At 47.9% G+C, this 21495-nt stretch overlaps 1 pseudogene; it reads left to right on the top strand.

The window, feature by feature from the left end:
- LOC123153057 (ABC transporter C family member 10-like) overlaps positions 1-16498 on the top strand; it is a 70771-nt pseudogene extending 54273 nt beyond the window's left edge.
- Positions 16499-21495: the final 4997 nt, after the last annotated feature.

Raw genomic sequence — 21495 nt, 5'->3', positions numbered from 1 at the left:
GTAGATCGCGCGCGGAAGCGTTCAAGAGAACGGGGTTGATGGAGTCGTACTCGTCGTGATCCAAATCACCGATGATCCTAGCGCCGAACGGACGGCACCTCCGCCTTCAACACACGTACGAAGCAGCGATGTCTCCTCCTTCTTGATCCAGCAAGGGGGGAGGAGAGGTTGATGGAGATCCAGCAGCACGATGGCGTGGTGGTGGAAGTAGCGGGATTCCAACAGGGCTTCGCCAAGCGCTGCAGGAGGAGGGAGATGTGTCACGGGAGGGAGAGGGAGGCGCCAGGGCTTAGGTGCGGCTGCCCTCCCTTCCCCCCACTATATATAGGGCCAAGGGAGAGGGGGGCGCAGCCTTGGCCCTTCCTCCAAGGAAGGATGCGGCCAGGGAGGAGTCCATCCTCCCCAAGGCACCTAGGAGGTGCCTTCCCCCTTTAGGACTCTTCCTTTCCCTTATCTCTTGGCGCATGGGCCTCTTGGGGCTGGTGCCCTTGGCCCATATAGGCCAAGGCGCACACCCCTACAGCCCATGTGGCCCCCCGGGGCAGGTGGACCCCCTTGGTGGACCCCCGGACCCCTTTCGGCACTCCCGATACAATACCGATAATGCGCGAATCTTTTCCGGCGACCAAAACAAGACTTCCCATATATAAATCTTTACCTCCGGACCATTTCGGAACTCCTCGTGACATCCGGGATCTCATCCGAGACTCCGAACAACTTTCGGGTTACCGCATACTAATATCTCTATAACCCTAGCATCACCGAACCTTAAGTGTGTAGACCCTACGGGTTCGGGAAACATGCAGACATGACCAAGACACCTCTCCGGTCAATAACCAACAGTGGGATCTGGATACCCATGTTGGCTCCCACATGCTCCACGATGATCTCATCGGATGAACCACGATGTCAAGGACTTAATCAATCATGTATGCAATTCCCTTTGTCCATCGGTACGATACTTGCCCGAGATTCGATCGTCAGTATCCCGATACCTTGTTCAATCTCGTTACCGGCAAGTCTCTTTACTTGTTCTGTAACACATCATCCCGTGATCAACTCCTTGATCACATTGTGCACATTATGATGATGTCCTACCGAGTGGGCCCAGAGATACCTCTCCGTTTACACGGAGTGACAAATCCCAGTCTCGATTCGTGCCAACCCAACAGACACTTTCGGAGATACCTGTAATGTACCTTTATAGCCACCCAGTTACGTTGTGACATTTGGCACACCCAAAGCACTCCTACGGTATCCCGGAGTTGCACAATCTCATGGTCTAAGGAAATGATACTTGACATTAGAAAAGCTTTAGCATACGAACTACATGATCTTGTGCTAGGCTTAGGATTGGGTCTTGTCCATCACATCATTCTCCTAATGATGTGATCCCGTTATCAACGACACCCAATGTCCATGGTCAGGAAACCGTAACCATCTATTGATTAACGAGCTAGTCAACTAGAGGCTTACTAGGGACATGGTGTTGTCTATGTATCCACACATGTATCTGAGTTTCCTATCAATACAATTCTAGCATGGATAATAAACGATTATCATGAATAAGGAAATATAATAATAACCAATTTATTATTGCCTCTAGGGCATATTTCCAACAGTCTCCCACTTGCACTAGAGTCAATAATCTAGTTCACATCGTCATGTGATTAACACTCACAGGTCACATCGCCATGTGACCAACATCCAAAGAGTTCACTAGTGTCACTAAACTAGTTCACATCATCATGTGATTAAGACTCAATGAGTTCTGGGGTTTGATCATGTTTTCCTTGTGAGAGAGGTTTTAGTCAACGGGTCTGCAACATTCAGATCCGTATGTACTTCGCAAATCTCTAGGTCATATTATAAATGCTGCTTCCACGCTCCACTTGGAGCTATTCCAAATGGTTGCTCCACTATACGTATCCGGTTTGCTACGCAGAGTCATTCGGATAGGTGTTAAAGCTTGCATCGATGTAACCCTTTACGCCGAACTCTTTATCACCTCCATAATCGAGAAACATGTCCTTATTACTCCAAGGACAATTTTGACCGCTATCTAATGATCCACTCCTGGATCACCTTTGTACCCTCTTGCCAGACATGTGGCAAGGCACACATCAGGTGCGGTACTCAGCATGGCATACCGTATAGAGCCTATGACAAAAGCATAGGGGACGACATTCGTCCTTTCTCTTTATTCTGCCGTGGTCGAGCTTTAAGTCTTAACTTCATACGTTACAACTCAGGCAAGAACTCCTTCTTTGACTGATCCTTCTTGAACACCTTCAAGATCATGTCAAGGTATGTGCTCATTTGAAAGTACCATTAAGCGTTTTGATCTATCCTTATAGATCTTGATGCTCAATGTTCAAGTAGCTTAATCCAGGCTTTCCATTGAAAAACACTTTTCAAATAACTCTGCATGCTTTCTAGAAATTCTACATCATTTCCGATCAACAACATGTTAACAACACATACTCATCGGAAATTCTGTAGTGCTCCCACTCACTTCTTTGGAAATACAAGTTTCTCATAAACTTTGTATACACCCAAAATCTTTGATCATCTCATCAAAGCATACATTCCAACTCCGAGATGCTTACTCCAGTCCTTAGAAGGATTGCTGGAGCTTTGCATACTTATTAGCATCTTTCAGGATTGACAAAACCTTCTGGTTGTATCACATACAACCTTTCCTCAAGAAAATCGTCGAGGAAACAATGTTTTTGACATCCTATCTGCAAGATTTCATAAATAATGCAGTAATCGCTAATATAATTCCAACAGACTCTTAGCATCCCTACGAGTGAGAAAAGTCTCATCATAGTCAACTCCTTGAACTTGTCGGAAAGAACTTAACGACAAGTCGAGCTTTCTTAATGGTGATACTTACCATCATTGTCCGTCTTCCTTTTAAAATCCATCTGTACTCAATAGCCTTATGACCATCGAGCCGTTCTGCCAAAGTCTACACTTTGTTTTCATACATGGATCCTCTCTCGAATTTTATGGCCTCGAGCCATTTATCGGAATCCGGGCCCGCCATCGCTTCTCCGTGGCTCGTAGGTTCATTGTTGTCTAGCAACATGACTTCCAAGACAGGATTACGTACCACTCTGAAGTAGTACGCATCCTTGTCATCCTACGAGGTTTGGGAGTGACTTGATCCGAAGTCTCATGATCAATATCATAAGCTTCCACTTCAATTGGTGTAGGTGCCACAGGAACAACTCTTTGTGCCCTGCTATACACTTGTTGAAGTGACGATTCAATAACCTCATCAAGTCTCCACCATCCTCCCACTCAATTCCTTTGAGAGAAACTTTTCCTCGGGAAAGGACCCGATTCTAGAAACAATCCCTTATTGCTTTCGAATCTGAGACAGGAGGTATACCAACTGTTTTGGGTGTCCTATGAAGATGCATTTATCCGCTTTGGGTTCGAGCTTATCAGCCTGAAACTTTTTCACATAAGCGTCGCAGCCCCAAACTTTTAAGAAATGACAGCTTAGGTTTCTCTAAACCATAGTTCATATGGTGTCATCTCATCGGAACTACGTGGTGCCCTTTTAAAGTGAATGTGGTTGTCTCTAATGCCTAACCCATAAACTATTGTGGTAATTCGATAAGAGACATCATGGTATGCATCATATCCAATAGGGTGCAGTTATGATGTTCGGACACACCATCACACTATGGTGTTCCAGGCTGTATTAGTTGTGAAACAATTTCCACAATGTCTTAATTCTGTGCCAAACTCATAATTCAGATATCCATCTCTATGATCATATCATAGATCTTTTATCCTCTTGTCACGACGATCTTTCAACTTCACCCTGAAATTACTTGAACCTTTCAATAATTCAGACTCGTGATTCATCAAGTAAATATACTCAACATCTACTCAAATCATCTGTGAAGTAAGAACATAACGATATCCACTACACGCCTCAGCACTCATTGGACTGCACACATCAAAATGTATTACTTCCAACAAGTTGCTTTCTAGTTCCATTTTACTGAAAACGAGGCTTTCAGTCATCTTGCCCATGTGGTATGATTTGCATGTCTCAAGTGATTCAAAATCAAGTGAGTCCAAATGGTCCATTTGCATGGAGTTTCTTCATGCATATACACCAATAGACATGGTTCGCATGTCTCAAACTTTTCAAAACGAGTGAGCCCAAAGATCCATCAACATGGAGCTTCTTCATGCGTTTTATACCGATATGACTTACGTGGCAGTGCCACAAGTAGGTGGTACTATCATTACTATCTTATATCTTTTGGCATGAACATGTGTATCACTACGATCGAGATTCAATAAACCATTCATTTTAGGTGCAAGATCATTGAAGGTATTATTCAAATAAACAGAGTAACTATTATTCTCTTTAAATGAATAACCGTATTGCGATAGTCATAATCCAATCATGTCTACGCTCAACGCAAACACCATATAACAATTATTTAGGTTTAACACCAATCTCGATGGTAGAGGGAGCGTGCGATGCTTGATCATATCAACATTGGAAACACTTCCAACACATATCATCAGCTCACCTTTAGCTAGTCTCCGTTTATTCCGTAGCTTTTATTTCGAGTTACTAACACTTAGCAACCGAACCGGTATCTAATACCCTGGTGCTACTAGGAGTACTAGTAAAGTACACATCAACACAATGTATATCCAATATACTTCTATCGACCTTGCCAGCCTTCTAATCTACCAAGTATCTAGGGTAATTCTACTCCAGTGGCTGTCCCCTTATTACAGAAGCACTCAGTCTCGGGTTTGGGTTCAACCTTGGGTTTCTTCACTAGAGCAGCAGCTGAATTGCCGTTTCATGAAGTATCCCTTCTTGCCCTTGCCCATCTTGAAACTAGTGGTTTCACCAACCATCAACAATTGATGCTCCTTCTTGATTTATACTTTTGTGGTGTCAAACATCACGAATATCTCAAAGATCATCATATATGTCCTCGATATGTTATAGTTCATCACGAAGCTCTAGCAGCTTGGTGGTAATGACTTCGGAGAACTATCACTATTTCATCTGGAAGATCAACTCCCACTTGATTCAAGCGATTGTTGTACTCAGACAATCTGAGCACGATCTTAACAATTGAGCTTTTCTCCCTTAGTTTGCAGGCTAAGAAAATCGTCGGAGGTCTTATACCTCTTGACGTGGGCACGAGCCTAAAATCCTAATTTCAGCCCTCAAAACATCTCATATGTTTCGCGACGTTTCAAAACGTCTTCGGTTCCTCAACTCTAAACCGTTTAACTGAACTATCATGTAGTTATCAAAACATGTATGTCAGATGTTCGCAACATCCACAGACGACGTTCGAGGTTCAGCACACTGAGCGGTGCATTAAGGACATAAGCCTTCTATGAAGCAATGACGACAATCCTCAGTTTACGGACCTAGTCCGCATAATTGCTACTATCAACTTTCAACTAAATTTTCTCTAGGAACATATCTAAACAGTAGACCTAAAGCGCGAGCTACGACATAATTTCCGAAGACCTTTTGACTATGTTCAGGATAATTAAGTTCATCTTATGAACTCACACTCAGATAGACATCCCTCTAGTCATCTAAGTGATTACATGATCCGAGTCAACTAGGCCGTGTCCGATCATCACGTGAGATGGACTAGTCAACATCGGTGAACATCTTCATGTTGATCGTATCTACCATACGACTCATGCTCGACCTTTCGGTCTTCTGTGTTCCGAGGCCATGTCTGTACATGCTAGGCTCGTCAAGTCAACCTAAGTGTTTGCATGTGTTCCGAGGCCATGTCTGTACATGCCAGGCTCGTCAACACCCGTTGTATTCGAACGTAAGAATCTATACACCCGATCATCACGTGGTGCTTTGAAACGACGAACTTTCACAATGGTGCACAGTTAGGGGGAACACTTTCTTGAAATTTTAATGAGGGATCATCTTATTTACTACCGTCGTTCTAAGCAAATAAGATGTATAAACATGATAAACATCACATGCAATCAAATAGTGACATGATATGGCCAATATCATATTGCTCCTTTTGATCTCCATCTTCGGGGCTCCATGATCATCATCGTCACCGGCATGACACCATGATCTCCATCATCATGTCTTCATGAAGTTGTCTCGCCAACTATTACTTCTACTTCTGCAGCTAACGGTTAGCAATAAAGTAAAGTAATTACATGACGTTTTATGTTGACACGCAGGTCATAAATAAATTAAGACAACTCCTATGGCTCCTGCCGGTTGTCATACTCATCGACATGCAAGTCGTGATTCCTATTACAAGAACATGATCAATCTCATACATCACATATCATTCATCACATTCTTCTTGGCCATATCACATCACATAGTATACCCTGCAAAAACAAGTTAGACGTCCTCTAATTGTTGTTTGCTTGTTTTACGTCGCTGCTATGGGTTTCTAGCAAGAACGTTTCTTACCTACGCAAAACCACAACGTGATATGCCAATTGCTATTTACCCTTCATAAGGACCCTTTTCATCGAATCCGTTCCGACTAAAGTGGGAGAGACAGACACCCGCCAGCCACCTTATGCAACTAGTGCATGCCAGTCGGTGGAACCAGTCTCACGTAAGCGTACGTGTAAGGTTGGTCCAGGCCGCTTCATCCCACGATGCCGTCGAAACAAGATTGGACTAGTCACGGTAAGCATATTGAACAAAATCAACGCCCACAACTACTTTGTGTTCTACTCGTGCATAGAATCTACGCAATAGACCTAGCTCATGATGCCACTGTTGGGTTATGTAGCAATAATTCAAAATTTTCCTACGTGTCACCAAGATCAATATATGGAGTCATCTAGCAACGAGGGAGGAGTGGATCTACATACCCTTGTAGATCGCACGCGGAAGCGTTCAAGAGAACGGGGTTGATGGAGTCGTACTCGTCGTGATCCAAATCACCGATGATCCTAGCGCCGAACGGACGGCACCTCCGCGTTCAACACACGTACGGAGCAGCGACGTCTCCTCCTTCTTGATCCAGCAAGGGGGGAGGAGAGGTTGATGGAGATCCGGCAGCATGACGGCATGGTGGTGGAAGTAGCGGGATTCCAACAGGGCTTCGCCAAGTGCTGCGGGAGGAGGGAGATGTGTCACGGGAGGGAGAGGGAGGCGCCAGGGCTTAGGTGCGGCTGCCCTCCCTTCCCCCCACTATATATAGGGCCAAGGGAGAGGGGGGCACAGCCTTGGCCCTTCCTCCAAGGAAGGGTGCGGCCAGGGAGGAGTCCATCCTCCCCAAGGCACCTAGGAGGTGCCTTCCCCCTTTAGGACTCTTCCTTTCCCTTATCTCTTGGCGCATGGGCCTCTTGGGGCTGGTGCCCTTGGCCCATATAGTCCAAGGCGCACACCCCTACAGCCCATGTGGCCCCCCGGGGCAGGTGGAACCCCTTGGTGGACCCCCGGACCCCTTTCGGCACTCCCGGTACAATACCGATAATGCGCGAAACTTTTCCGGCGACCAAAACAAGACTTCCCATATATAAATCTTTACCTCCGGACCATTCCGGAACTCCTCGTGACATCCAGGATCTCATCCGGGACTCCGAACAAATTTCGGGTTACCACATACTAATATCTCTATAACCCTAGCGTCACCGAACCTTAAGTGTGTAGACCCTACGGGTTCGGGAAACATGCAGACATGACCGAGACACCTCTTCGGTCAATAACCAACAGCGGGATCTGGATACCCATGTTGGCTCCCACATGCTCCACGATGATCTCATCGGATGAACCACGATGTCAAGGACTTAATCAATCCCGTATGCAATTCCCTTTGTCCATCGGTACGATACTTGCCCGAGATTCGATCGTCGGTATCCCAATACCTTGTTCAATCTCGTTACCGGCAAGTCTCTTTACTCGTTCTGTAACACATCATCCCGTGATCAACTCCTTGATCACATTGTGCACATTATGATGATGTCCTACCGAGTGGGCCCAAAGATACCTCTCCGTTTACACGGAGTGACAAATCCCAGTCTCGATTTGTGCCAACCCAACAGACACTTTCGGAGATACCTGTAATGTACCTTTATAGCCACCCAGTTACGTTGTGACGTTTGGCACACCCAAAGCACTCTTACGGTATCCGGGAGTTGCACAATCTCATGGTCTAAGAAAATGATACTTGACATTAGAAAAGCTTTAGCATACGAACTACATGATCTTGTGCTAGGCTTAGGATTGGGTCTTGTCCATCACATCATTCTCCTAATGATGTGATCCCGTTATCAACGACATCCAATGTCCATGGTCAGGAAACCGTAACCATCTATTGATTAACGAGCTAGTCAACTAGAGGCTTACTAGGGACATGGTGTTGTCTATGTATCCACACATGTATCTGAGTTTCCTATCAATACAATTCTAGCATGGATAATAAACGATTATCATGAACAAGGAAATATAATAATAACCAATTTATTATTGCCTCTAGGGCATATTTCCAACACTACGTTGGGTCCATCGACCTCGGTCGCATCAACTATGGGATCATTTCGCTCATCCCTAAAGTGCCAGGGGCATCTGACATCAGCCAGTTCCGGTCGAGCACGGTGATCAATGTGATCTTCTGGATTCTGGCAAAAGGATACGCCAATAGGGCGACCCTGCTTACGGATCACATTACCCACCCCAACCAGTCCACCTTCATTCAAGGGTGGTATATCCTGGATGGGGTGCTAGTCCTTCATGAAGTCCTCCATGAGGTCCGGTCTAAACACCTCAGGGTGGTCTTCCTGAAGATCGATTTCCATAAGGCGTATGACACTGTCAGCTGGCCCTTCCTTCGGGAAGTTTTGCTCCGGAAGGGCTTCGACGACCGTTGGATCACCCGAGTGATGCAAATGGTGTCCTGTGGTCGCACCGCCGTGAACATCAACGGGGAGATCGGCCCCCTACTTTCCCACCCCTTGTGGGGTTAAACAAGGCGACCCCTTCTCCCCATTCTTGTTCAACATGGTGGTGGACGCGCTCGCCACTATCTTGGACAAGGTTAAGGCGACGGGCCATATTCGTGGGATCACCCCCCCCACCTGGCCGGCGGCTCCGAGATCTCCCTTCTCCAGTACGCCGACGACACCATCATCATGGTAGAAGGCTCAGAGGCAGACATCTCTAATCTTAAGTTCCTCCTCCTCTGCTTCCAACAAATGTCTGGCCTCAAGATCAACTTTGACAAGAGTGATGTGATGGTGATGGGCTAGTCTCCGGCAGAATGCCTGGACATTGCCAACCGGCTTAACCGCCGCTTGGGCTCCTTCCCCACGGCATACTTGAGAACGCCCATTAGTGACTCTCGGCTAACCGTCGCTCACTTGCGTCCGGCCGTGGCCAAGATGCAAACGTGCATAGAGCCTTGGCAGGGTAGGTGGCTGTCGAAGGCGGCAAGGGCGATTCTCATCAACTCCTCCCTATCCAGCCTCCTCTTGTTCCTCATGAGTTTCTATAGCCTTCACGAGACTCTGCATCATGAGATCGCCAAAGTCCAGTCTCATTTCTGCTGGGCAGGCGATAACAGTAAGCAGAAATACCATATGGTTAGCTGGCCAGACATCTGCAAGCCTCGGGAACAAGGAGGCCTCGGGATCATGTGCTCTAAGCGCATGAATATCGCCCTTTTATCCCACTGGTTGTGGCGCATTTCGCAAGGGCAAGGCGGCCTCTGGTTAGACATCATCCGGAACAAATACCTGCGTGGGCAACCCCTAGCCTTCTGTTAGAGATCTGGGGGCTCCCAGTTCTGGCAGTCGGTCATCCAACTACTCCCGGTCCTCCGCATTGGGACCTCCATTTCAGTTGGATCTGGGGCTGTGACCCTGTTCTGGTTCGACTAGTGGGCGGGAGACACCCCCTTCGCCGCGCGCTTCCCTGACCTCTTCTCCATCGCCGTTGATCCTTGGATCTCAGTAAAGAGGGCCCTTATTGACTTAGGGCGCCTCGCATTCCGGAGGCCATTTGGGCCTTAGGACTCCGCCGCCTGGCATGAGTTAGCGGACTGTGTCGCCCTTCACGAGCCGGTGGTGGGCGTTGGCCCGGATCTGGTTAGGTGGCGCCTTGAGCCATCGGGCCAATTCTCCACCAAGTCCCTCTACCAGGCCAATGCCCCCTCCACCCCCCTCTCCTTACGGTGGTGTGGTCCATCCGCATGCCACTAAACATTTGGATCTTCATGTGGTAGTGGATTCACGGGCGGACCATGTCTGTGGTGGAGGTTCGCAAGCGCAATGGCCCTGGTACTAGCCTTTGCCTGCTCTGGGGTATCCCGGAAGATTCGAATCACATCTTCTTATATTGTGTGTCCGCTCAATTTGTTTGGAGCTACTTTAGAGAGGTGGTTGGTGGTAATTGGTATCACACCAACTTCCCTGACCTATTCGCTGAACTCCAGAACTCCCCCATGCCTTCTCGCCACATTAGGTGGCTGGAGATTGGGGCCCTCGCATGGACCCTCTGGACGATCCTGTGACGCCCCGAGACCGATGCGCCAGGTGTCTTCCAGTTATTCGCCGTCGTTGCCATGTCATTTGCTTGCGTGTTGCATCTTGCCATGTCATCATCCGCATTGCATCTGCATGTTTTCGAAAACTTGCATCCGTCCCGGTCTCCTTGTTTCATCCGTTGTTCGTTCTGATCCCACACACATTTGCACGCGCCCGCGACATGTCCGAAATAGTATTTTATAAGTGGTCAGAAAATGTTCTCGGATTGGGTTGAAAGTTGGCATGCGGTGTTGTTATAGTGTTAGTAGGTCGCCTGCCAAGTTTCATCGCATTCGGAGTTCGTTTGATAGCCCAACCGTTAAACTATAGCGGCAGTATAGTCGGTCTATCGTCGGACGTTTTCGGTCTCCGGAAACTGCTGTCGGGCCCTCTCTCTCTCTCTTCTCTCCTCTCAGCCTCGCCATAGTCCATCTAGTCCATCCACCTACCCCTTTTCGCGTCCGGAGCCGTCCAATGCGATCGCACGGTCCAAAAACCCCTCTTTGCATAGTGCACCGACCCCTCACGTGTGCATCTGAAACTTTCCCGGACCCGACCCGGACAGTCGTCACCGTTGGATCCGGATCATCCCCAAACATCTACAAACGTCTCCGTTTTTCTTTTTGGGATACCTAGCCTATTTTTCCCGTCCGTCCGATTACGATCGGAAGGACCTAACCACCCTAAACCGATTTTATCTGCTATAAATATAAGGTCCAACCCTAGATCCTAGGGGTCTTGTCCCATCGATCCCACCGCACCGCCACTCCACCTGTTTTCCTCGGGATCCCTCCCGGACCAACCAGCATAAAACCCCCGATCCAAGAAAATCCTCTCGATCTCCCCCCCCCCCCAACCGAGGCATCCCCTCGATCCAACCCTCCTCTGCCTCCCTGCCCGTTCTGGATCGGAGCCCGAGCAGATGAGCCCCGTCGCGCCCTCTCCTTCCTCCGTTTTTCCTCCTCTCTGTATCTCATCCCTCTCTCGTCTCTGTCCCGTCTCGCAGGAAGCCCGAGGAGTTGCGCTCGTCACCGCCGGCGAGCATCAGCACGCCCCAGGGATATGGCGCCGCTCGTTCTTCTGCAGGCCAGAGCAAGGACCAGCAGCCCCGCCGTTCGGATCCGCAACCCCGCGCCTCCTCCTCGCACATGCCCAGTCGCACCACCGGAGCCCCGCAGAGGAAGTGCTCCGCCGCCCGCTGCATGTAACCGTGCAGCTCCACTGTCCCATCGCCTTCTTCATGGGACCGAGCCGCTGCCGGCCACCTTCGTCTTGAGCTGCCGAAGTACGCGCCCGCCGCTGCAAGTCCCAGCACGCGCCCGCAAAGACTCTGCTTCCTCTTCTTCGAGCCGCCCAAGTCCCAGGAAGCCGTCGACCCGCCAAGTCCCCTCGTCTCGCCTGTGCTTGCTCGTACTTCGCCATCGCCGCCACTGCATCCTCTGATCCCCCAGCGTCTCGCTCCCTTCCTCTGCATCACGTGGTGGGCCGCCTCGCTCCAGGGCCAGCTCCGTCGCCGCGCCAAGTACCTCTGCCCCATCCTCGCCTTGCCGGAGAGGCTTCTCCTTCGCCAAGTCCCAGCGCCGCCGCAACTCTATTTCCAGTCGAGCAGAGGACGCGCGCTCGCAACGCCTTCGTAGTCCCGCGCCGCTGCTTCCCCTTCGTCCCCTGCTTCATATCAAGCAGCGCTCGCTGCCTCGAGCGCGTTGACCAGGTCGACCTCACCCGCGTGCACGCATTGCAGCAACCGGCCTGCCCAACTCCACCACCGGCCCAAGGCCTATAAGTGAGCCTCAGCCCAGCCACTGTTTCCCCCCTATGCACTCTTGGGGCAGTTCAGTTTCAGCTCGTGAACGTTTTTTTTCCTTGGACGTTTTTGCTTTTCCTGGCCTTTGCATATTTATAGAGAATGCCATTTTCTTGCATTGCTCATAATTAAATAACCATGCACCAGAATTAATTAAACTTTATATGTAAAATGCTTAGATTTGCATCTAGTTTAATAATATGCCACTTTCATCTATGTTTAACATGTTTAAAATGATGTTTGTGTAATTTTGCCCATATGCCATGCTAAAATGTTTTAATTCATAACTTTTTAACCGTAGCTCCAAATTTAATTATCTTTATATGTAAATGGGATAGAAAAATGCCTAGTTTAACATGGTGGCCTTACTTTGCATGTTTAACAACTCTAAAATATGGTTTAGGGCAGAACAGTACCAAATCTAAAATATGCACATGAGGATTTTCCAGACTTGTTGTTTGTTGTTCCGGCCTCATTTAAACTTGCCTAGATAGGTAGTTTTCATATGCTTCATATCTTGCCATGTTTAACAACATTTAATATTGTTGGGTAGATAACCGAGAGAGAACTAAATAAGTCATGTGGTGTTTCATCTCTTGCCACTTAATTTGTAGGTTTGCTTGTGCACTTTGCCATATTGCCATGCCTCATTAAACCGGACATGCATCATACTTGGTTGTGCATCATGCTATGTTTATGCGGTGGTTGTTTACTATGTTGTTTGCTTCTTTCCGGTGTTGCTTCTTCGGGTTAGTTCCGATAACGTCGCGTTTGTGAGGATTCGTTCGGCTACGTTCATTTGTCTTCTTCATGGACTCATTCTTCTTCCTTGCGGGATCTCAGGCAAGATGACCATACCCTCGAAATCACTTCTATCTTTGCTTGCTAGTTGCTCGCTCTATTGCTATGCCTATGATGCGATACCTATCACTTGCTATATCATGCCTCCCATATTGCCATGTCAAACCTCTAACCCACCTTGTCCTAGCAAACCGTTGTTTGGCTATGTCACCGCTTTGCTCAGCCCCTCTTATAGCGTTGCTAGTTGCAGGTGAAGAATGGAATTTGTTCCATGTTGGAACATGATTATTGTTGGGATATCACAATATATCTTATTTACTTAATGCATCTATATACTTGGTAAAGGGTGGAAGGCTCGGCCTTATGCCTGGTGTTTTGTTCCACTCTTGCCGCCCTAGTTTCCGTCATACCGATGTTATACTCCTTGATTTTGTGTTCCTTACATGGTTGGGTTATAATGGGAACCCCTTGACAGTTCGCTTTGAATAAAACTCCTCCAGCAAGGCCCAACCTTGGTTTTATCATTTGCCACCTAGCCTTTTTTTCCTTGGGTTCTGCAGACTCAAGGGTCATCTTTATTTAAACCCCCGGGCCAGTGCTCCTCTGAGTGTTGGTCCAACCTGTCAGCTGTCGGTGGCCACCAGGGGCAACTCTGGGCTGGCCTACCGGAACCTTGGACAATCTGGTGTGCCCTGAGAACGAGATATGTGCAGCTCCTATCGGGATTTGTCGGCATATTCGGGTGGCTTTGCTGGTCTTGTTTACCATTGTTGAAATGTCTTGTAACCGGGATTCCTAGTCTGATCGGGTCGTCCTGGGAGAAGGAATATCCTTCGTTGACCGTGAGAGCTTGTGATGGGCTAAGTTGGGACACCCCTGCAGGGTTTTGAACTTTCGAAAGTCGTGCTCGCGGTTATGGGCAGATGGGAATTTGTTAATGTCCGATTGTAGAGAACTTGACACTTAACTTAATTAAAATGCATCAACCGCGTGTGTAGCCGTAATGATCTCTTCTCGGCGGGGTCCGGGAAGTGAACATGGTGTTGGAGTTATGCTTGAACGTAAGTAGTTTCAGGATCACTTCTTGATCACTTCTAGTTCACGACCGTGCCTTGCTTTCTCTTCTCGCTCTCATTCGCGTAAGTTAGCCACCATATATGCTAGTGCTTGTTGCAGCTCCACCTCACATACCTTTTCCTACCCTTAAGCTTAAATAGTCTTGATCGCGAGGGTGTGAGATTGCTGAGTCCCCGTGACTCACAGATTACTTCCAAAACCAGCTTGCAGGTGCTGATGATACCGTGCAGGTGACGCAACCGAGCTCAAGGAGGAGCTCGATGAAGATCTTGTTCATTGTGTTGTTTCGTTTCAATTGATCAGTAGTGGAGCCCAGTCGGGGCGATCGGGGATCTTTTGCATTAGGGTAGTCTTCTTTTATTTTGGTTCCATAGTCGAACATTGTTTGTATCTGGTTGATGTAATGTTATATTCATGTGTTGTGTGAAGTGGCGATTGTAAGCCAACTCTGTACCTCTTCCTTATTCAGTACATGGGATGTGTAAAGATTACCCCTCTTGTGACATGCCTACAATGCGGTTATGCCTCTAAGTCGTGCTCCGACACGTGGGAGATATAGCCGCATCGTGGGTGTTATAGATCCGCAATAGACTTGTGATCCAGTGCATTCCACTTCGACTGGCTAATGGCGCTCCCTTCAAACTGTCTAGTTACTTGCAGCTTTGGCGGCCGCTTAGCCTCCCCCAGGACCGGGACGCCATCCCCGCCTTCATCGCCAACCTTCGCTTGATGTTGTCTGATTGTCGCCGTCGCTCCCTCCGCCACCTCCGGAGCCGGATTAGGGGCCGGCCGTGTTCTCCGGCCTCTCTTTTATCTTTGAGTTGTGCCCTCAGCAGAACCTATTGTGCTTCCTTTTGTGAGACTTGGGTGTGTGTGTTGTGGACTAGTCCTTGTATGTGTGCTCTGTGGTGGTTTTCTTTATTTATAAAGCGGGGCGAAAGCTTTTTTCGGTAAAGATCCTGATGCAATGCTTAATTACGAGGCCTCCCTCTTTAATACTGTGGCAATTCAGCTCAGTTACTTTGATATATACCTAAAGATTTCAAAAAGTTCAGCACATACCAAAGTGGGGCAAATGAATTGAATTTTTTTTGGGACGGAATAATTTGAATTAGGGGAATCTCAAATGACAAGTTGCCTCATAGAAAACTAGATTGCCTAGGGGAACTAGACAACTTTTCACTGGTCAAATAAATAGGCACACAAAGTTGAGTTGAGAACTCAAACATGGGTGTTGACCTTGTAGGAGTGTACAGCCACACTTCTACTTTGGTTTAGGCCCCACTTTCTTATATTATGGCATATCTACTTTTGTAGGAATCACTAAAGTGGTTGCTCCATTTGTTATTATGCTGCAGGTTCTTGATAAATGTCAACTTCTTGAAGTTGTCCAGGAGAAGGAACAGGGATTGGATTCACATGGTAGCGAACTTAGCTTCATCTATACTTTGGTTTCTGTGTTTCATTTTTTGATCTAATAAACTGGGCAAACAGAAACTCAGATCGATTCATTTCAGAAATTCAAACATATGTGAAAATATATGTACCACTAAATACGCCAAACCTTTAGTAGTCCTAGGTTTATTCTTCAGCAGTAGAGGAGGTGGAGACCCAAGTACTTCGAATCGACCAACGGATTCAGATCCAACCATGAATGAGACTCTTGGCAAAGATAAAATCATGTCAATTTGTGTCTTTTGGGAGACTCGAATTTGTATCGTTTTGCCAGGATGGCATTGGAACTATCTCATTCATAGTACTGATCAGGATTTTGTCATAATAGTTGTGGAAGACGGGTCGAACCGGAGTATGGGCCAAAGGCAGCTCTTCTGTCTGGGACGCGCACTTTTGAGAAGATGCCGCATCTTAGTTCTTGATGAAGCTACGGCCTCTATAGACAATGCAACAGATGCTGTCCTTCAGAAAACGATCCGGACAGAATTCAAATATTGCACTGTTATTACAGTGGCCCACCGTATACCAACAGTTATGGACTGCCATATGGTACTTGCAATGAGCGACGGTATGTCTCTTACCAGACCTGTTTATAGAACTCATCGTTTATTGAACTGAACCAATTAATATGGATTATATGAATTATGCGTGAAGCCAAATGTATTGTGGATCTTTCCCATACTAATGAACTATGTATGAACACTTCCAGGGAAAGTAGTGGAGTTTGACAAACCTACAAAGCTCATGGAAACTGAAGGATCTCTCTTTCGCGAGCTGGTGAAGGAGTATTGGTCCACATCGAACGGAAATATTTAGAAGATACTCTCAATTTTGATTGTTTAGTGTTATGGTTGAGTTTTGTAAATTGGCTAGCACATTCACTTCGGCATCATTTACATTTTACAGTAGCTTGGTAAGTTTATGATGAATGCATTGACTTTATAAATGAGTTTTCAGACTCTGCCATGTAAAGAGATGCCAATGGTTTCAGTTGGATATGCTTAAATGTATTTCTCAAATGGAAAGCAGCTTGCTTTTGACGTTAAGAACCGACTATTTATATTACTACGATGTAGTAAGAGTAATGGGCATACTGAAGATTCATTTACCATAAACCTCTCTTAAGTCCTACTGTGAGACGCACAACAGTGCCGATTGTAAGAATGCTACAGTCACGCTTGGACCATGTGAATCACTGACGCGAGGATTTACATTCTCTTAGGTCGTACACTCCGCGCAGTGTAGGGCCAATTTGGGGTCGGTGAGCAATGGAGGAGGAGCACGTGGTTCGTGCATCTCCGTCGCTCTCCACGCAGGAGAAGAGTGCAGCAGCCGCGGGAGGGTGCGGCCGCCGGCTCTGGTTGCTGGTATGACAAACTCAACTTTACTGGATGCTTTTAGTCCCACATTGACAACGTTTTCCACCGATTTATAAGCGTTTGCCTCAGCCAGGCTATCAGCAAGTAGCGGTAGAGTAGATGAATTTCATGCCCAATTTTATCAGCATGTGTTCCATTTTCGTTTCATCGTCTTCTTTCTTCTTTCTTCAATTGTACGTCAGTTAGAACTAAAATTGCAGTTCAGCGTTTAATGTTTAGAATACTTAGAAATATATTCATGTTAGGTGTATGTTCACCTTTTAATTCTTTCCCTGTATTCTTCAAAGATTGGTCAATTTTGTTCCTAAATAATATAGTTTACCTTTGCTGGGAAACTTTTAATTGTGAAAGTCCGACCTATCTGAGACTAAAGCATGATCAACAAGAATCAGTCTTATCAGTTGCATCTGTCCTAAACATCAGAAATTAACCAGCGGAGATGCCATGTGAAACTATTCAGGAATCAACTTTGTAAATCTGCAAATTTCAGTCTAAATTTGTTTTTTTTGATGAGCTATATGTAACGCCCTCGATGCGGCTATATCTCCCACGTGTCGAAGCACGACTTAGAGGCATAACCGCATTGACAGCAATGTCGCAAGTGAGGTAATCTTCACACAACCCATGTAATACATAAGGGAAAGAGATACATAGTTGGCTTACAATCGCCACTTCATACAATTACATGAATAAAGCATTACAACATCCGAAACAATCAAGGTCTGACTACGGAACCAAAATAAAAGAAGAACCCCAAATGCGACAAGGTCCCCGATCGACCCCAACTGGGCTCCACTACTGATCAACTAGAACGGAACAACACAAAGGGCAAGATCTTCATCGAGCTCCTCCTAGAGCTTGGTTGCGTCATCTGCACGGATTCCTCGGCACCTACAAGCTGGTTTTGGAAGTATCTGTGAGTCACGGGGACTCAGCAATCTCTCACCCTCGCGATCAAGACTATTTAAGCTTATGGGTTAGGTAAAGGTACGAGGTGGAGCTGCAGCAAGCGACTAGCATATATGGTGACTAACATACGCAAATGAGAGCGAGAAGAGAGGGCAAAGCACGGTCGAACAACTATGATCAAGAAGTGATCCTAGAACAACCTACGTCAAGCATTACTCCAACACCGTGTTCACTTCCCGGACTCCGCCGGAAAGAGACCATCATGGTTACACACGCGGTTGATGCATTTTAATTAAGGTCAACTTCAGGTTTTCTACAACCGGACGTTAACAAATTCCCATCTGCCCATAACCGCGGGCACGGCTTTCGAAAGTTCAAATCCCTGCAGGGGTGTCCCAACTTAGCCCATAACAAGCTCTCACGGTCAACGAAGGATATTCCTTCTAGCGGGAAGACCCGATCAGACTCAGAATCCCGGTTACAAGACATTTCGACAATGGTAAAACAAGTCCAGCAAGACCGTCCGATGCGCCGACATCCTGATAGGAGCTGCACATATCTCGTTCTCAGGGCAACACCGGATGAACACTACGTACAGCGAAAACCAGCCCTCAAGTTTCCCCGAGGTGGCGCCGCAAGTGGCTCTAGTTTGGACCAACACTTAGACAAGCACTGGCCCGGGGGGTTAAAATAAAGATGACCCTCGGGATGCGCGACTCCCAAGGGAAAAAGGCTAAGTGGCGAATGGTAAAACCAAGGTTGGGCCTTGCTGGAGGAGTTTTATTCAAAGCGAACTGTCGAGGGGTTCCCATTATAACCCAACCGCGTAAGGAACGCAAAATCCGGGAACATAACACCGATATGACGGAAACTAGGGCGGCAAGAGTGGAACAAAACACCAGGCATAAGGCCGAGCCTTCCATCCTTTGCCAAGTATATAGATGCATTAATTAAATAAGAGATATTGTGATATCCCAACAAGTAAACATGTTCCAACAAGGAACAACATCTCCATGTTCCAACAAGGAACAAACTTCAATCTTCACCTGCAACTAACAACGCTATAAGAGGGGCTGAGCAAAGCGGTAACATAGCCAAACAAAGGTTTGCTAGGACAAGGTGGGTTAGAGGCTTGGTTCAACAATATGGGTGGCATGATAAGCAAGTGGTAGGTATCGCAGCATAGGCATAGCAAAAGAGCGAGCAACTAAGCAAGCAAAGATAGAAGTGATTTCGATGGTATGGTCATCTTGCCTGAGATCCCGCAAGGAAGAAGAACGAGTCCATGAAGAAGACAAACGGACGTAGTCGAACAAATCCTCACACACACGACGTTATCTGAACCAACCCGAAGGAGCAACACCGGAAAGGAGGAAACAACATAGTAAATAACCATCACATAAACATGGCACGATGCGGAAACAAGTATGATGCATGTCCGTTTTAATGAGGCATGGCATGGCAAAGTGCTCAAACAATCCTACAAATTAAGTGGAGCACAATATGCAACGAGTTGCATATTGACGGAGCACCACATCAATTATTTAGTTCTCTCCCGGTTAGGTACTCAACAATATTAAATGTTGTTAAACATGGCAAGAGGTGAGGTATAACAAAACTACACCATCTAAACAATTTAAATGGGGCCGGTATAACAAATAAAGAATCCGGTAAATCCACATATGCCTTAGTAATTTATTGCAACAACAATTTAAACATTTTAATTGTTGTTATCATGATGCGGATGACATGAACAATTTTATGCAATTTTTTATTAAAAGTTGACAAGAGCATTATGAAGCATTTGTCACCGTGGTGGAAAGGAAAGGGGTGCCACGACGACGAATCCGAAAATGATGCCACGGCAACATATCGGTTATCCGGTAGCCTACGGGGATACCGGTGCAAAAGGAAGTGACGGGAGCGTCTCATGCAAGGATGGTGGGGTGCTCCCGATTACGGGGTTCCCACATGTCGGTGGCAAGGCAAAAGAGGGGCAACATGCACCGAACAACTCCGACACGGAGCAAACACGAGCATTTCATACAACATATGCATTCGGTCCTCGGGTCATCGTCTCGGCGGTTATACCTTCGAAGGGTGCATTATCGGAACGGATCAAGTTCGTAGAGGGAAGTAGGCGTTCTCGCGACGGCGGTAGTGGAAGTAGTCGTTCACACATGCTCTAGGGTCGACGATAGAGGTTCCCACGATCTCAGCGACGGTAGTGGTACATGTTCGGAGAGGTACTTGCATCTTCGGACTTGTCGGTCTCGATTCTTGCGATGGTAGCGGTACACGTTTCGTAGATGTTCGAGTCATCGGTAGCGGTACTTGGTGAATCCCGAAACGGTCTTGGCGTCTACGCGCGTAGTGGTACACATTGGAGACATACACGTTCCGTAGATGAACTTGGCGTAACTGTGCGGTAGTCGAACTTGGCGCTCGTGGTACACGGGTCTTCGGGCGACGGTTGTGCAAGGCGGCCATACTAGTCTTGGCAGAAAACATAGCGTGCACAGGAGGTGGACGGCCCCATGTCACCCACGGCTGTGCGGATCTGGGCCACGAGGATGGGGTACAGCGGCGAGGTGACAAGGATGGGATCCGGCGACATGCGGCTCTGGCAGATCGATGCAAGGGCGCGGGAAGCAACTTCCGGCGCGGGGTGCTCGAGGCAGGGCCGAAACCTACCGGCGAGGTGGGTGAAGCAGGGCATGACGCAGGGAGGCACAGGGGTGAGGTGCGGGCGTAGCAGAGGAGGACGGTCTCAGGAGAGGCTTGCCGTAGCGCACTGGTGGTCGGGGCCAGGCGGCATCGCCATGGGAGCAGCTCGGTCGATCACGAGCTCGAGATGGGAGGAGGCGCACGAGGCGCGCTTGCTGGATGGAGCAGGGGCGGTGAAGAGGAGCAGAGCATCAGCGCTCGTGCTCAGCAGCGGGGCGGCGACTTCGCGGCGTAGACGGAAGCAGAGGGCGACGCGAGGCAGGGGGCGCCGGAGTTGGCCTCCAGTGACGGCGCGGGAGGCCCGGTGCGGCGTCTTGGTGAGGCAACGGCACGGAGGAGGGCCGACGAGGGGGCGCGATGGAGCTCAACGGGCGTGCTCCGGCGGAGATGCTTGAGCGGGGGCGGACGCGGAGGAGAGGAAGGAGCGGTCGTCGACCTGCTGGGCTCCAGTGGCGCGGTTCAACGAGGACGAGGTGGAGGCGGGTGCTGGCGCGTGGAGGGAGATGGGGATCGAGCGTGAGGAGAGGGAGAGGGGGTCGGGCGCTGACGGTGCTGGAGGGAAGGATATGGGGATCGGGAGGGGGTTCGATCGGGTTAGGGTTTAGGTTAAGTGGGGCGGCTGGGCCTTAGAGGCCGGCCCGGGTAGAGAAAGAAATGGCCGGAGGCCTGGCTGGGCAGCTGGGCTGGGCTCTCTCTCTCTCTCTCACTCTAAAGAAAAATAAAAATAAAACAGAGAGATAAGAGAAAGGAAAAGAGAGAAGAGAAGGTTAGAGGAAGAATTTGGGCATGGGGTTAATT

Source organism: Triticum aestivum, chromosome 7A, assembly GCF_018294505.1.
Source record: "Triticum aestivum cultivar Chinese Spring chromosome 7A, IWGSC CS RefSeq v2.1, whole genome shotgun sequence".
NCBI classification, from domain to species: domain Eukaryota; kingdom Viridiplantae; phylum Streptophyta; class Magnoliopsida; order Poales; family Poaceae; genus Triticum; species Triticum aestivum.
The sequence above is the reverse complement of the archived record's forward strand: the minus strand, read 5'-3'. Positions and strand labels throughout refer to the sequence as shown.